Genomic DNA, 18,132 nt, shown 5'->3' on the forward strand with positions numbered 1-18,132 from the left:
TCAACATTTAAGGCACAGAGAACCAAAAACAGAAAGCAAGGAGGACAAATCAGAAAAAGGTAATCAAGGTGAGCAAATCAGAGAGTGGAGGGGTGGGGGGGAAGGTCAAGAATTAGATTGAGCCAAGTATGCAGACAAGCCCCTATAGTGACTCATAAAAAGTTCCCATCACGTGACCCCATCAAGTTCACATCACTATAGGGGCTTGTCTGCATACTTGGCTCAATCTAATTCTTGACTTTCCCCCCCACCCCTCCACTCTCTGATTTGCTCACCTTGATTATCTTTTTCTGATTTGTCCTCCTTGCTTACTGTTTGTGATTCTCTGTGCCTTAAATGTTGAGTCTGTTCTGGTCTGGCTATGGTCTGAAGAAGAGGGTCTGTCCCACGAAAGCTCACCTAATAAACCATTTTGCTAGTCTTTAAAGTTCTACTTGACTGCTTTTTGTTTTTATAAGTTTACAGTGTATAATACTACTATTGTTGGTAAATAAAAGTACTCTGCACAAATTTTTGTTTGTCTCTTAATATCTAATTTTGTTTTTCTCTAGCGTTATGCATTGCTAGGGCCTAGGTATACCACTCTGTTGCAGTAAACTCCTTCATATTCAGCACCGCCAGGACTGGGAAGTTGCCGGATGTTCAAATGTGCTGGATGGTGGAGAGATGTCTTCCCCTGGTCCCTGATGCAGCATCTTGTCTGCCTGCAGGGGGTCTTGTCTCACTCCTGCTGCCATGCAGTGGTCTTGCTCAGCTCCTCCTTTTCTGCCCCGTGGTGGGCAGCAGTTTCTCCTGCTCAGGGCTCAGCCAGTGGGGCAGCTCCACCTGCCGCCAGCTGCAGTACTGGGCTGCCCTCTTCCTTCAAATGTGCCTCCTTCTACCAGGCGGCCCGCAGTGAGGTCTTGATGTGCCATTCCTGTTCCTTTTGTATCTGTCCCAAATGGTGGGACTTCCACTCTCCTGAGGTCAGTGCACTGCTCCCTAGCCACCTCCAGCTTCAGTACAGCTGCATGTTCAGGGGCGATCACGGGAATCTCCAGGGCCCCACACCAGCTGGAGCAGCCCTTCCGCCCAGCTAATGCAGTGCCTACTCTCGGTGGAGCTGCCTTGTCCCATGTTGCCTGCTCAGGGGCATCCTGTCACTGGGGGCTGCTGGGCATGTGTCACTCCCTGGGCAACCTCTAGACGCTGCTCCCCATGGCAGAGGAGTGAGATGTGGAGGTGGCTGTGAGCAGCACAGCCCCTCGGAGGAGAAGGCTTAGGCACAGTGATGGTGCCTGGTGCCAGTTGTTGGAGTATTCTGGTAGACTGAATACTGGTTAAAATAGAGTTTACTATACTCAGAATATTTGAACATCCAGCAACCTCCCAGTCTCGGAGCTGACGAATATGAAAGAGTTCAGTACATTTATGGGGAATATCAGGGCAGAGGTGAGTAGTGGGTGTGTGTAAGGAGTGAAGCAGGACAGAGGAAGGAAGAGGATGTGTGTATGGGGTAGAGCTGTATAGAAAAGCATTGTGGGTGTGCATATGAGGTGTAGCAGAGCAGAAGGGGCAACTGAGAGTGTGTACAGGATATAGTGGGGTAGAGAAGGGTAATGGGTGTGCATATGGGGTGTAGTGGGGCAGAAAGGAAAAGTGGGAGTGTGTACAGGGTGTGGCGGGGTAGGGGGTACATGTATGGGGGGTAGCAGAGCGGAAGGAGGAAAGGGGTGTATCTGTGTGTCAATGGGGCAAAAGGGAGTAGTATGGGAGCCTTGCCATGAACTTCAAAGGGAATAGGAACCTTGTACATCTGTCACTTTTCAAAGCTAGAGAGTTCAAAGTCTGTTGAAGACATGAGTCTTTATCCAACTGCGTTTTTGAAGCAAAAGGGACAAGAATGCAGGTCTTCAAACATCATTGTTTTGTAATACTTGTGCTGAGTCCCCTTGGCTTTATATATTTAGAGGGCCAAGTGAAAACCAGACTTCCATAACCAGCTGGAGTCTTGGTAAAAGAAGAACTCAAAAAGGAAAAGCAATTTAAATGGACAAATTAAACTAGTGAGTCTAAGAAGATCCCACACTGTTTCAGACCTTTGCATGCATTGCCTCAGCTTCTGGAAGAAAACAAGCTTAATGGGGTACTTTCTGTAGATTCAGCATCTTTACTTGGTTAAACTGTTCATTTCTAATGCAGACTGTTCTCTTCCCCAGCCTCCTATGACCTCTGTTCATATCTAGTAGGACTAGCAGAGACTTTTAAAAGTCTTAGAAGGTATTCATACTGCATGCTGTCAGTAAAGTTAGTTAAAATAAGTCCTTTTTGTCTCCATAGAGCAGATGTAGCAGGATGTTGGAAGGAGCTTCCTCAATGCTGGATGGGGGCGCTTGACACTCCTAAACAAGTAACTACTATTTATTGGAGTGGATCAGTCTCTACCTATTCCAGCAGCCAGATTTCCCTATTGCCCCCAAAAAACATGCAATGTGTTCCCGGTAGGAGCTATATGCAAGTGACAGAGGCAGGACAGGCCCAAGTGTGAGGCATCCTTCAGAAGGCACAGTCACAGGACACAAGCACCGTAGTGCTGTTCAGGTTGGTAGTGCCTGCTGTTGAGTAACTGGAGCCCTCTCAGAATATCCTCTTACGGGTCAGTCAGAAAATAACCCAACAAACCCACAAACCCAATAACAAAGTATCGCTGAGCATCCACAATCCCCAATGCAGCCTGGAGGCCAATTATTATTTAAATCATAGCTAACGTAAGAACAAAAAACACATGCAAAGCTCCTTGACTGACTGAACTTGTCGTCCCTTTGGCTGAGCAGAGCTGCAGCGCTGTAGGGAGTTAATGACAGGGATGCAAGCAGCCAGCAGCGCTATAGCTACTGTCATCCTAGTGTACAGTGAGTGGTGTCTCAATGACAGAGGCTCACTGGATGAGTACAGTTCTGCTCTCCCCTCAGTCCATGCCCAAGATGAAATGGAAGTGGTGAAACCGACAGCAAGCAGCGAATAAGCAGCCATGGTCGTAGAAACACTGGGTCAGCACATGACAGAGATCCGGAAGACATCACAGAAGTAGATCAATCAGTCCTGTCTGCCTCCTCTAAGAAATCATTCAGGAAAGCAAGCTCCATTGATGGAAGAGTAAGGGAAGTGCAGAACTAGGAGTAAAGAACATTCAGACTTGATTCCCTTATCTTCTCCGAACATTTTCACAGTCCATTTCGTAAGTTGTGTAGGGAGCAGTCTGGGTTGAAAGCAAGAACTCACTGGGCATGCAGATATCAATGAATGCAAGTAAACAACATAAAGAGAACCAGAGATTAGAATGTGGCAGGGGTTGCACAGTCTATTCTTTATTAAGGACAAAAAAGCTTTCCTAGTGAACGGGTGATGAAATAACTGATTCGCCTTGAGGCACCCATCTTCAAGGAACATCTCTGCACTGACCTCTGGGGCAGTAGTTGCCTCAGGGAGTTGTCAGGCAGTGCTCCAAACCTCAACGTTCAAACTGTTTTATGGACATCTGCTCACCCAGTCATTATTGCACTGACCTATCTCTCCTCCTTCTGGTGATACAGTATTATTCCTGAGGAGGCTGCAGCAATTGCTGATGTGAAGAATGATATTAGGAAAGTATTTAACATGTTTTAGATTTGTTTAATGTACTTTGATATCTAGAGAAAAGGAGGCAAGCCAGTATCATGTGGCTAGTCAGCATTCTGAGACCAGTTTGCAAACCTTTGGCTTAGATAATGTAACATGAACACCTAGCCTACGTGATCAGATCTGATTTCCAATTCTAGAAGTGACCAGTAAAAATTGAAGTTACTCACCTCGTGCAGTAATGATGGGTCTTCAAGATGTGTGTCCCCGTGCGTGCATACTCCATCATAGGTGTTGGACTCACCCAGCATCACAGCACGGAGACTTTTCCAAGTAGCGTTGAGCATGGCTGCACACGTGCTAACCTAGCATGCACTGTTCATGCCACTAGGGATAACATGTATAGCTCTGCTCTCTCCTCAGTTACCTCACTGACACCCTAACTATGTCTACTGTACCGAGTAGTGGGGATGTGGGTGAGACATGGGGCACTCTGGTGACACACATCTTGAAGAACCATTGTTACTGCAGGAGGTGAGTAACTTCTCTTTCTTCTTTGAGTGCTGTCCCTGTGGGTGCTCCACAATAGGTGACTGTAGATGGGGTTTGATTCGGTGCATCTACTGTAGACAGTATTGCCTTAGCTACTAACATGGGATGAGGGATAGCTCAGTGGTTTGAGCACTGGGCTGCTAAATGCAGGGTTGTGAGCTCAATCCTCAAGGAGGCCATTTAGGAGTCTGGGTCAAATACATTTAAAAAAAACCTGTCGGGGATGGTGCTTGGTCCTGCTAAGAGGGCAGAGGACTAGACTCAATGACCTCCTGAGGTCCCTTCCAGCTCTATGAGATATGTACCTCTATATTTTGTCAGCATGGGACTGTAACGCATAGTGTGTCATGTGCACGAGGTTAGAAGACGACTTAGCTGCACAACATATGTGCTGTAAGATACGGAGATATCAGGCTATTGGAGGTAGGGTATATGGTCTGAAGTGAAGCATGGCACCCCTGCTCTGAAAGAGGAGGTCTGGATGGCTGGAAAGCGGGTACGGAGCATGAAGAGATAGGTGAGAGAGTAAAGGAAAGCAGATCTGTCTGGGCTACACTAGAGCACTGAAGATAATTTGTGCTCCATCTGACTGGACTTTCCTGAGAACTCTGGTGATAGGAGAAACAGATGGAAAGGCGTGCAGGAGATGAGCATTCAAGGAGAGGAAAAGGCATCCCCCAGTAGATGTGTGGCCTTTGCCCTCTCTCGAATAATAACAGCTGCATTTAGAGTATGCTGGTATTGAAAAGAGATCTATACCAGGACGGCCCCATGTCTGGAAAGGGTGTTGAGTAACCTCATGGTGGAGCTGTCACTCATGGTCCAGGGAAAAATGGCAACCTAGAGAGTCTGAGAGTGTGATGCTTATGCCTGGCAGGTAATGATGCTGCAAGGATGATGTTGTGCCCAATACACCAGTTGCATAGTTTTACAGCCTCTGCACAAAGCGATTATGACCAGGCCCCTCACTGACCATTAATACAAACATCATTATGGTATTGTCTGTGAGGATCCAGATGGCCTTGTTTTGAATAAAAGTGCTTGCAAACATTGAAGACAGCTTGTAGTTCGAGAAGGTTGATATGTAATCTGTGCTTGTCTCTTGTCCATCGACCTTGGACGTGATGTTGTTGGCAAAGTGCTCCTCAGCCAAGAAACGAAGCGTCTATTGTAATTCGATAGGCTGGTTGGGCATAACAAAATGGAACCCCTACTAGAAATTTTTGTTCTTGGGTCCACCAGTGTAAGGAGTTGGTTATCTTTTGAGGTACCGATACCCATCTGTGTATTTGGTGCCTGCCAGGGGCATACACCAATGCCAGCCAATGCTGAAGGCAGTGAAAATGTAGCCAAGCATTGGGGACAACGTAGGCAGTGGCTGCCATATGGCTGAGGGTTAAGTTGTGACATCAGGCCTTTTATAGCTCCATGACATTATATAGAGAGTTAAGCTTGAGCAGTTGCAGAGTAGAGACGAGCTTCTATGAATCAGATGCATGTGGTAGGTTCTGGGATTGACTTGGCAATGTTTATAAGGAACCCACAGAATTGTAAGAGCTCTCTCACTGATTGGACCATGGCTCTTGTAATGTCTTGAGATAGTTCAGGAAGGAGGCAATATGATGATGCCTTCCCAGGTGGATAGACACTGGTGCAAGAGCTTTGGGGAATATCCTGGAGGCAGCTGAAAGCCCAAAAAGACAGGATTCTGTTTTGACAGTGCTGTGCTCGGAGGGCAAAAGTGCAAGAAACATCTAGCAGGGTGAAAGGTGGTGTGGAAATAAGGATCTTAGAGGTTGAGGCCTGCGAATCAGTTCCCATCATCCAGCGCAGGAATTATAGAGGACAGTACGGTAATCCTGAAGTGCTGTTTGCAAATGTATTTGTTCAACTGCTGTAGATCTAGGATGAGTATCCAGCTCCCTGTCTTCTTTCCTGTTAAAAGTAGGTTGAATAAAACCTCTTCCCTTGGTATCATTTTGGAACTTTTTCTCTCCTCCAGTTTGTAAGAAGTGCAGCACTTCGAGCCATAATAAGTTCTCCTGGGAGGGGTCCCTGAAGAGGGATGGGTAAGGGGGGTGGGGATGTTGAAGGGATGGAGAGTAGAGGGTTACTGTATCCCTGGATGTAGCTGTGCACTGGTAAGTGTCGGAGGTTCGATGAGTCCTCGACCTAAACTTTGAACCTGCTGTTTCAAGGATGATGGAGGTGCTGAACAATTAACTAGGGCTTTGTACGTCTGATTTCTTGGTCTATTGGTATTATATGAGTAAGGGCTGGAGGAATGGCTTGCAAATGACTAGTCCTTGTATCTCTGGTGCGGGGTGCATCTGTATCTTCTTTAACAGAATGGGGGACTGTACCTCCCCAAAGTGCACAAAATAGCTTGTGTCTTTGTTGGCGTTTAAAATTTCATCTGTGCTGGCTGCAAACAGTTTGACTTTGGTGAACGGTAAGTCCTGCACCTTTGTCTGGAGTACTTTTGGAACACCTGTTGCCTGTAGCCATGAGGACATTCATATAATAATGGCTGTGGCTCTGGCTGCTGCATAAGCCAAATGTAGTGTCATCTATAGTGGTGCTTTTGCTGCAGTGTGGCATTCCTGAACTATAAATTTCATGGTAGGCCTTTTTCCCTCAGGCAAATGAGAAATTAGTTGTGAAGATTTAGACTATACTTGTACATTGATGATTTCACTCTATGATTGGCAGCATCCACCACTAGAAAATTTGGCTGCGGGTTCAAAAATAAGAAGTCTATGCTCTTCACTGGGACAAAATATTCTCTCAGTCCATTTATCGGTGGGTGCAACTGTCAGGGTTTTGTCAGACCTTATCTGCTGCTTCCAATATAGCCAGTCTGGCACTTGTGGGAGGTTGTAATTTTTTTCCTTTTCTCGGAAGTTTGCCTAGCTTTTCAGGCATTTTTGTTACAGTGATCTCCTGGCTAACTGTCCCTCTCTTAAACAGGTCCTAAAATTGTTTCAGGTCATCAGCAGAAGACTGGTAAATGGGTGAGAGTTTCTCTCCATGGGAGATGGCAGATTCAGCTGGTGGCAAGTCCAGAGGAAACCATGACCCAATATCATCTGACAGGTGGGTATCATGCAATTTTTTCCCATTGTGTGAAGCAACTGACAAGATAGGGGGATGGCTGGTGCTGTGGCACAGCCGAGGGTGCTCTCGATTGACTCCTAATGGAACTGTTGTAGTGGCAGAGTGATCGATGTGATCAAGGTTTGGGGTCGTAAGGCTCATGTGTATGGCAGTGGTGATGATCGTGGAGATAATCTGTAGCATGAGTTGCCCTTGGAGACAAATGTTGTGATGAGAAGGTGCTTGTACAATGAAAGTATCTGTTAGCCCTAGAAAAACGTGGTGACATGAGCGCTTCTGGAAACTGACAACTCCTTCTAGGTGAACAGTCTCTATAACCTGCAGAGTGATGGGAGAGAGGTGGATGATACCTAGTTGCCTTGTGATAAGGGTGGTTGCCACTCACAGCATCCCTGTGGTGGTAGGGTGGACTGGGGGAATGTGACAAAATGCCCCCGTGGTGACCTGGTTTACGATATAGACTATGGTTCCCTGAGGGAACTCTGTTTTAGCCCTGGCATTCCATGGTGCCATGGGTGAGAGCTGTTACTGTGGCAGGGTTTGGCTTTGTTACCCTAGGGCCGGAGGAGTGCACAGCCCGCACGTTCTTGTTGTACTGACACTGGCTGAATTCCAACTAGTGCTGGCTGCAAGCTTGGCACAGCAGCTCCTGCTTGGTCTGCTGGTGCCAGTGATGGCTGTCCTGCCATTTTAAGGCATTGCTGGTTTGCTGCAGCTCCTGTTGTTGAAGCATGGCTCTTAAACTTTGATTGAAAAACCAGCATGGGCTTTTGTGTCCCCGAAGTGCCCAGTTTGTCTCCCATGCTCAGATCTGAGCAGCAGGCATACAGGAAAAGTCTTGGAGTTTGCCTGAGTCCCCAGTGACAAAGTTGTTGAGAGTGATTCTGACAGTGGCTAGAGCATTTTGTCATCAGTAGCATTTTTAATCTCAGCTTCTTGTCTTTTCTGGTTCTGGCAGGTAAGCTCTTACAGTGAGAGCATTTTGAGGGACATGAGCCTCTCCGACACAAGAACACATTTGGAGTGCCTGTCAGATGTGGGCATAGGCTCTCAGCACTTCAACACGTTTTTTTTTTAAAACAAGAGTCAGAATGGTGCATACAAAATGCCTATTGTGGCAGCATATCGAAGGCAGGTGACGTACATATACGCATACATAGACAATGGGTATTAGGGATATCTCAGTAGATCATACATTGCTCATCTTCTCTAGTACCTCATCAGTCTGATTAACAAACAAACCCTCTCCTTTAAATGAACTATCTTCAATCCTTCTTTTGATCTCATGAGGCCATCTCAACCACAGATGTGGGCAGAAAGGGTAGGCGGGTGCTGCAGCACCCCTAGGTTTGCACCCAACTTTCCTGTACCTGGGGGCCAGCCCTACTGCTGGTTCCTCCAATATCAGGCTCTGGGCTTCCACTGGCCCTCCTGTGAGTGCCCAGCTGCATGTCCAGCCAGATTCCCCTGGGTCCTGCCAATCACCTACTCTGCTGCTGCCTCCACTGCCCCTCGGGGTCCCACCACCCCGTCTCTGGCACAGGCTCCACCGCCGCTGGCTCTGACAATCCCAGGGTCCTGCTACCATCCCAGGGATTTGTAGTTGCCCACAGCTATGGCCCCTGCCTGAGGAAGAGAAGGGTGCCAACTCTTCCAGACTAGATGGAACAGATGCTCTTTGCAACAATGGAGTCCAGTCTGTCCAGTCCAGAGGAGCTGCCAACCTGATCTCAACAGATCTAAAGTGGGTGTGGGGAGGGGAAGGTGCAGCTCAGCAACAACAGTTCCAGAGACACTGATCTCAACAATCTTACCCATTCATGTCTCTTTAGTGAGCAAAAGCTACAGAACTTGCTGAAATATCTGAGGACTCAAAAGCTGCTCTCAACTGTTGCCTAACCCCACTGTTCTTCGGTCAAAATGGCATTTGATAATTTTGTGTGTTCCTCTGGGAGCACATGGAGAAAAGAGCGCATTTTACTCCAGAGATGGTATTGGTACCTAGCTTCGACAACTTCATTATTTCAGTATGTGCACAATTAGTACAGCTGAAGAAAGTATTTATTTCCCTAATACATCCAGCCTCTTCCCGTGTTTATTCAATGGAGCAGAGTGATCTTGGGCAGCTTTTGACATATAAAGTGCCCATTTGACCACCATGAACATAGAAGGTGAAAGAATGAAACACAACATGTTTTTCTTGAAGGAACTAATCTAACTTATCTGCCTTCTTAGACAGGGTGAGCGGCTGAGGGAGTTTTCCAGAGTGCCTTTGCCGACTGAAGCAATCCGTCTAATGAGAGACACACGGCTTTTTGACCAGCCACTGCCCTTCTGATTTTGAAGATGTAGTGCAAGAATCATTGTATTTTAACAGAAGAAATAAATGGTTTTAAGGTTTCACAGATTAGCTCATGAAAGGCTACCCCATTTTCCACTGCTGTGATGTCCCCCCCATTTTCATCCAGAAAACACACATCCCTTAATTCTGAATCAGACTCTTCCAGCTCCAATTCCTCCTCCTTGGATAACACTTCACCTATTTCCATAGGTGACTTGTTCAGTGTGAGTTAAGTGCCAGGCCCAACTGATACTTCTGGCTGGAAATACCTCTATGTTCATGGATTCAGTGGAGCGCCAATGAGCTGATTACAGTATTTTTTCCTGGTGATCTGTATCTCTGTTCTGGCCCCAATCCATTTTCAGCTCAGCTGGGGACATAGACAATAACCTCCTTGAAAAGGAGAGCAGAGATAATTTCTTCTCCAAGAATTCTAAGAGGTCTTAGGAGAAGGCAGCAGCAGACGGCTCCTGACCCTTTCTTGTTCTTTGCTGACTCTTGGAAAAGCAGTCAGTCTGACTGCCTGTAGCACCTAACATCCTGAGATTCAGCACCTGGTTCTACTATCAATGGAGCCATGGATGGAGATGCCTGATGAACTACTGCTTTAATTACAATATGTGGTGCTGGGCCAGTTAAACTCTCACTAGTTCTCTTCATTGGCTCCTTAGATCTCACCCTTGGATCACGCTCCTCCATATCAGATATTGGTAGATCCATAGAGAAACAGCTCCTAGCTCTGAGCTGAAATCATAAGGACCTGGCTTCATTATGAGATTCTATCCCTGTAAACCCCTCTCCTTCAAAGTAACATTTTATAAAGAAGCTGGCACAAGTGGAATTGCACATATTTCCCTGGTACTGCAACAAAGTCTCTTGAACCAGGTCAGCTCTGGTAACATAGGCAGTCACTGACAGCCCTTCTTTTTGTCAGACCCTTAGCCCTCTTGGATCCTGTACCTGTCACAGAAACAGAACCTTGCTTCTCTGCTGCTCATTTGGTTGGGGGAGGAACTGAAGTCTCTCTAACACCTGGCCACCCACTTCAGGACCTCCTGACATGGAATTGCCTGAAGCCACTTTTGCCATAAGGGCAAAGACAGACAAATGTTGAGCAGATAAGACATTTAGAGGGAGTGATCTTCCTCTAAATGTGCCAAGCAACTGGCATGAACATTTTAGACTGGGAGTACTGCTGGGCATGAGCTACATTTTTTTAAACCAGACTCCTTAGCCTTCTAATCCAGCATGCTATACTTAAACTAAGTAGCTATAAATAACACCCTGTGTACTTATGTACCAGCTAACATCTGTAATCTATAAACTACAGATCCATAAGGATCCAATAACTACCATATAACTGTCCTGCTGGTTACAGCTGAAAAGCTTGCGACCGGGGCTCTTGCCAACAGGCCGACTGCTAAGAGGCGGGAGTTTTGAGGGGGGAGCTTAGAGGGAGCTAGTTACTTCTAATGTCCTTAAATCTTTTATAACATCCCCATCTGAAACTTTTACTTAAGAACCCCATACAGAATTAAATTAAATCAGAAGAAATGGAGGCAGAAGACCAGCAGCAGAGCAGGGGCTATCCTGTTTATTGTGTCGAATGTAATGTGTATGATTGCCTCCCTTAGCTCCTCCAGTTCAGCCACGCTGGTCTCCAAAGCCCACACTTGGTCTGTGAGGGCCAGGAGCTCCTTGCATTGAGTAAACACGTAAGCCGCCCGCCCACAGGGTAGGTAGAGAGCTATGTCGATGAGGCTTTCTGGAATGTAGTAGGGCTGTCCCACCTCCAATCTGACAGCCCCGATGCTGTTAAGGAGGATGAAAGGCTCAGGGAAGGAGAGCACTCAATGGGGGCAGAGGGAAACCATCCCATAGTTGGGACCCTCCTTCCGAGGATACCTCTCTGGGGGAGGGAGTGCCAGTTGTTAGGAAGAGGCAGGTGTTAGTAGTGGGTGATTCAATCATTAGAAATATAGATAGTTGGGTTTGTGATGACCGGGAGAACCGTATGGTGACTTGCCTGCCTAGCGCAAAGGTTGCGGAACTTTTGAGGCACCTAGACAGACTTATATGCAGTAGTGGAGAGGAGCCAGTAGTCGTGGTACATGTAGGTACCAATGACATAGGGAAGGGTAGGAGAGATGTCCTGGAGGCCAAATTTAGGTTGCTAGGAAGGAGACTGAAATCCAGAACCTCTCTGGTGGCATTCTCAGAAATGCTTCCAGTTCCACGCACAGGGCCAGATAGGCAGGCAGAACTTCAGAGTCTCAATGTGTGGATGAGACGATGGTGTCGGGAAGAAGGGTTTAGATTTATTAGGAACTGGGGACACTTTTGGGGTAGGGGGAGCCTATACAGGAAGGATGGGCTCCACCTAAACCAAGGTGGATCCAGGCTGCTGGCATTAAACATTAAAAAGGTCATAGAGCAGTGGTGAAACTAAGAGATGGGAGAAAGATGACTGGTGCAGAGAAACACGTGGATCGGACGGAGACGTCTCTTAGGCGAGACTCCATTGATAGAGATTCTCTAGAATTCAGTCAGAAAGAGAAGAAGGGAGATAGATGATAGAGTATGGGCCAGATCAGATGAGAAAAAAATTACACATAAGAGAATCCAATAAGTCAGGGAAGGGCAGGCATATAAACAGTGGTAGTTTTTTTAAAGTGCTTTTATACAAATGCTAGAAGTCTGTCTAATAAGATGGGTGAATTAGAGTAACTTATATCGAAGGAGGAGATTGACATAATAGGCATCACGCAAACCTGGTGGAATACGGACAATCAGTGGGACACTATCATACTGGGATATAAAATATATCGGAAGGACAGAATGGGTCAAGAGGGTGGCGCAGTGGTACTGTATGTGAAAGATAATATAGAATCAAATGAAAGAAAAATCCTAAATGAATCAAAATGTTCCATAGAATCACTATGGATAGCAATTCCTTCCTCTGATGGGAATATAGCATTAGGGATATATTATCGACCACCTGACCAGGACAGTGATAGTGATGCTGAAATGCTAAGGGAGATTAGAGAGGCTATCAAAATAAAAAACTCACTAATAATGGAGGATTTCAATTACCCCCATATTGACTGTGTACATGTCACCTCAGGAAGGGATTCAGAGAGAAAATTTCTTGATGCCTTAAATGACTGCTTCTTGGAGCAGCTGGTACAGGAACCCACAAGGGTAGAGGCAATTCTTGATTTAGTACTGAGTGGAACACAGAATCTGGTCCAAGAGGTAATGATTACAGGACCGCTTGGAAATAGTGACCATAACATAATAACATTTAATATTCCTGTGTTGGGAAGAACACCGCAATAGTCCAACACTCTGGTATTTAATCTCAAAAAGGGGAATTACACAAAAATGAGGAGGTTAGTTAAGCAGAAATTAAAAGGTAGAGTAACTAGAGTAAAATCCCTACAAGCTGAATGGAAACTTTTCAAAGATACCATATTAGAGGCCCAAATTAAATGTATACCCCAAATTAAAAAACACAGAAAGAGACCTAAAAAAGAGCCACCATGGCTTAACAACCCTGTAAAAGAGACAGAGAGAGATAAAAAGGCATCTTTTAAAAAGTGGAAGTCAAATCCTAGTGATCAAAATAGAAAGGAACATAAATACTGCCAAATTAAATGTAAAAATACAATAAAAAAAAGCCAAAAAAGATTTTGAGGAACAGTTAGCCATAAATTCAAAAAACAATAGTAAAATGTTTTTTAAGTGCATTACAAGCAGGAAGACTGCTAAAAAAAGCAGTGGGGCCCCTGGACGATAGAGACATAAAAGGAGGAATCAAGGAAGATAATGCCATTGCGGAAAAATTAAACGATTTCTTTGCTTCAGTCTTCACGGCTGAGGATGTTAGACAGATTCCCAAATCTGAGCCATCCTTTATAGGTGACAAATCTGAGGAACTGTCCCAGTTGAAGTGTCATTAGAGGAGGTTTTGGAAATAACTGATAAGCTAAACAGTCACAAGTCTCCGGGACCAGATGGTATTCACCCAAGAGTTCTCAAAGAACTCAAATGTGAAATTGCGGAACTATTAACGGTGGTTTGTAACCTATCCTTTAAATCACTTTTGGTACCCAATGATTAGAAGACAGCCAATATAAGACCAATATTTAAAAAGGGCTCTAAAGGAAACCCTAGCAATTACAGAATGGGCACATCAGTACCGGGCAAATTAGTAGAAACCATAGTAAAGAATAAAATTGTCAGACACGTAGAAGAACATGATTTGTTCAGCAAAAGTCAACATGGTTTCTGTAAAGGGAAGTCGTGTCTTACTAATTTATTAGAGTTCTTTGAATGGGGTTAACAAGCATGCGGACAGGGGGGATCCAGTAGACATAGTATACTTAGATTTCCAGAAAGCCTTTGACACGGTCCCTCACCAAAGGCTCTTATGTAAATTAGGTGGTCATGGGATCGGAAGAAAGATCCTTTCATGGACTGGGAACTGGTTAAAAGACAGGAAAAAAAGCGTAGGAATAAATGGTTAATTTTCACAATGGAAGGGGGTAACTAGCGGCGTTCCCCAGGAGTCAGTCCTGGGACCAATCTTGTTCAACTTATTCGTCAAGGATCTAGAGAAAGGGGTAAGCAGTGAGGTGGCAAAGTTTGCACATGACACCAAACTGTTCAGGATAGTCAAAACCAAAGCAGACTGTGAAGAACTTCAAAATGATCTCAGCAAACTGAGTGACTGGGCAGCAAAATGGCAAATGAAATTTAATGTGGGTAAGTGTAAGGCAATGCACGTTGGGAAAAATAACCCCAATTATACATACAATATGATGGGGGCAAATTTAGCTACAACAGATCAGGAAAGGGGTCTTGCAATTATAGTGGATAGTTCTCTGAAAACATCCACGCAGTGTGCAGCGGCAGTCAGTAAAGCAAATAGGATGTTAGGAATAATTAAAAAAAGGGATAGAAAATAAGACGAAGAATATCTTACTTCCCCTTTATAAAACTATGGTACGCCCACATCTTGAGTACTGAGTGCAGATGTGGTCTCCTTACCTCAAAAAAGATATATTGGCATTAGAAAAGGTTCAGAGAAGGGCAACTAAAATGATTTAGGATTTGGAATGGGTCCCATATGAGGAGAGGCTAGAGAGACTGGGACTTTTCAATCTAGAAAAGTGGAGACTGAGAGGCGATATGATAGAGGTATATAAAATCATGAATGGTGTGGAGAAAGTGAATACAGAAAAGTTATTTACTTGTTCCCATAATTTAAGAACTAGAGGACACCAAATGAAATTAATGGGTAGCAGGTTCAAAACTAATAAAAGAAAGTTTTTCTTCACACAGCGCACGGTCAACCTGTGGAACTCCTTACCAGAGGACGCTGTGAAGGCCAGGACTCTAACAGAGTTTAAAAAAGAGCTCGATAAATGTTTGGAGGTTAGGTCCATAGATGGCTATTAGCAAGGGGTAAGGTTTGGTGCCTAGCCTTTTGTTGAAGGCGGGAGATGGATGACAGGAGACAAATCGCTAGATCATTGTCTTCGCTTCACCGCCTCTGGGGCACCTGGCATTGGCTACTGTCGGCAGACAGGATACTGGGCTAGATGGACCTTTGGTCTGACCCAATATGGCCATTCTTATGTTCTTATGAAGGAATTGAGGCACTTGTGTGTTTCTTTTTAAACTCTTGCCCTAAAGAGTTAAGGGGAAGAATCCAAAGGAGGCATATGGATGCTCCCACGGCTATGTCTAGTAATAATTTTACCATTCATACGGCCCTGGTCAGAGTATTCCATGAATCGGAATACGCACAGGACACTTGAATAAAGAACCTTGGTAATGGCAATTACCAAATAGGCAGTCCACAGGAGAATTTTCTTCCTAATTTAAGGTAGCTAGTGGTATGATTATAACTCTCATGCACTTATTCTACCTAATGCGACTGTGGATGTTCTTATTCATGTAAATGTTCTTAAAATTCTGCTAAGCACTTTGCCTCTATTATATCATAATAGTGAGCACAGCAGGTAGGTGGTAGATTTTTTGTTTTTAAAACGGATTCTTTCCATTACTTCTAAATTTGTTGCCTTGTAATTTCATTGGATTCTCCCTTGTTCTTTACTGTGAATAGGTGAAATAGGAGGTGTAGGAATTATGTATGTATCTGTCATGTATCCTCACATTCATCTTATCTCTAAACCAGTTGTTCCTGCTCTCTAAACCTGCAGCCCATCAGGTTCTACATCAACAAGAAGTCCTGACACACCTTATAGACTAACGTATTTTGGAGCATAAGCTTTCGTGGGCAAAGATCTGCTTCATCAGTTGTTTTTGAAGATACAGACTAACACAACTACCTCTCTGATACATGGTTCTATGTGGCCCATGAGGCATTTTGTTTATTATTGCCCATACACTAGGTTGCCACATTCTGCCTTTTTTTTTTTTTTTTTTTTTTTCTTACCCGTATTTACTAAGGCAACACACATAAAGCAAAGGCACATGAAGTGAGGAGCCTGCTGATTGCACACAATGTTGATAGTGAGAGCCATGCACTCCCTCTGCATCCCATCAAAACATTGATGTGGGTCAATCAGCACACCCTGCAAATTCTAGGTACGCAAGTACAATTAGCAAAACTACTTTATCATGGGAGACTCTCTTGGTTCCGACAACCTTGTGACCCATTGAGATGAAGGATACTCAGGTAGTCCACTTACTAGCCTACGTTGCCCGTTGCTGCTCTAAACAAAATAGTCCTAATTTTCTCACTCTTTTTATGTAAGGGTGGGGAACCTCTAGATCACAATGCGACTTGGATCCAGCCCCCAAAGGTCAGGCCTCCCCTCCCCTGTCTCTTTCTCTTTGCAGTCACTCAATAACCAGTAGGATGTCTTCATGTTACCCTCCTATTTGTGGGTCTGTTGATGGCTAACCAGCCTGACTCAGGAGATGCAGATCTTATCACAGAAGGGACAGGTGCTGGTAGCTGTTGGAGGAGCATTGGGCAGTTTTTGCTGCTCTTATTCCTCCTCCACCTCTCCTCATCTGTGCTGTGGTGGGAACTCTCAAACTGTGCCAACCCCTCAGATTACCACTCGCCACTGGAGAAAGTCCTGGACAAGGTTCTCCGAAGTGTCGACACCAATGCCACATTTTCTCAAGGTATGCCTTAACCATTTCCTTAAATCACTTCCTCTGGCCCCCAACACTCCTCCATCCTTCTTTCAACTCGGAAAACAGAATCTGTTTGGGGAGGCGCTGATCAGACATCTGGACCACATGACCAACCCAACTCAGTTGGTGAATGATAATGGCTTCAATGCTATTCATGTTCAACTTCTCCAGGATGCTAGTGCTCGTGTGCCCAACCTCCCAAGAGATATTTAGGATTCTCCCAAGGCAGTGTTGATTATATTGTTCAAGTGCCTTCAAACAATGCTTGTATGTTGTCCAGGTTTCACATGCATACAGTAGTGTTGGAACAACCACTGCGTGGTAAACAAGAAGCTTTGTCTTCACACAGATGTCTCAGTTCTCAAAGACCCTTTGTCTCAGGTGGGCGAAAGCAGAGCTTGCACAGCTCAGGAGAGGCTGGATTTCCATGTCAATGTTGACTTTAGCAAAAAGATGACTTCCAAGGTATGGGAAAAGCTCCGCATTTTCCAGCAGTGCTCCACTGACGTCAATATAAAGTACATTGGATTGTGCCATCGGAGAAGGTTCGTGGAGCACCTTGGTCTTTTTGATGTTTAGCACGAGGTCGAGATGCTCATATGCTTTGGCAAAGGTGCTTAAGATGGTCTGAAGGGCTACAGGAGAAAGAGCAACAACCATGCTGTCCTCCAAATGCTAGAGCTCCATGATTGAAGTTGTGGAGGTCTTGCTTTTAAGCCTTCTGTATCCCAAGACTGAAAAGCTTACCACACATTCTATAGACAATCTTCATGCTATCCAGAAGCTTGCCATCAATGAGGTGAAGGGTCATGGCAATGAAGATACAGAACAGCACTCGGGCAACGATTCAGCTTTGACTCCCATTGTCCATGGCCCACAGCAGGATGGGAGGTGTGGAGCCCCAAGCCTCACAAGATGGAGTCAGACAAGCCAGGACACATGTTGTGCTGGGAGGTCGGGGGACAGGAAGCAGCTCTACACACTGCAGGAGCTGCTCGCTGCCATTCCTCCAGTTGGGAAAGGGGAGGGGGAGTTGCAGCACTGCCTGGCTGTTTTATCCCACCACTCAGACTGGCTGTAATTCCATCCAGAGTAATGGAGGGTGGTGCCCTCAGTGTATTTGGTGGGAGGGTGCAGAACCATGTGTGTCCCTGTAATGCTGTATAGTTAAGCTGCACTCCTGGCATCCAAACTCTGCACTCATAAACGGCTCCTGCATCTCCTACAGTCCAGCTCCTAGCTCCCCCTCCCACCTCACTCCTGCCCTCTTTCCCACCCTGACCCCCCACTCCCACCTTGCTCCTGCCCCTCCCTCCTAGACCTCTCACGCCCACCCTGACCCCTCT

The sequence above is a fragment of the Carettochelys insculpta genome, chromosome 13 (assembly GCF_033958435.1).
Source record: "Carettochelys insculpta isolate YL-2023 chromosome 13, ASM3395843v1, whole genome shotgun sequence".
NCBI classification, from domain to species: domain Eukaryota; kingdom Metazoa; phylum Chordata; order Testudines; family Carettochelyidae; genus Carettochelys; species Carettochelys insculpta.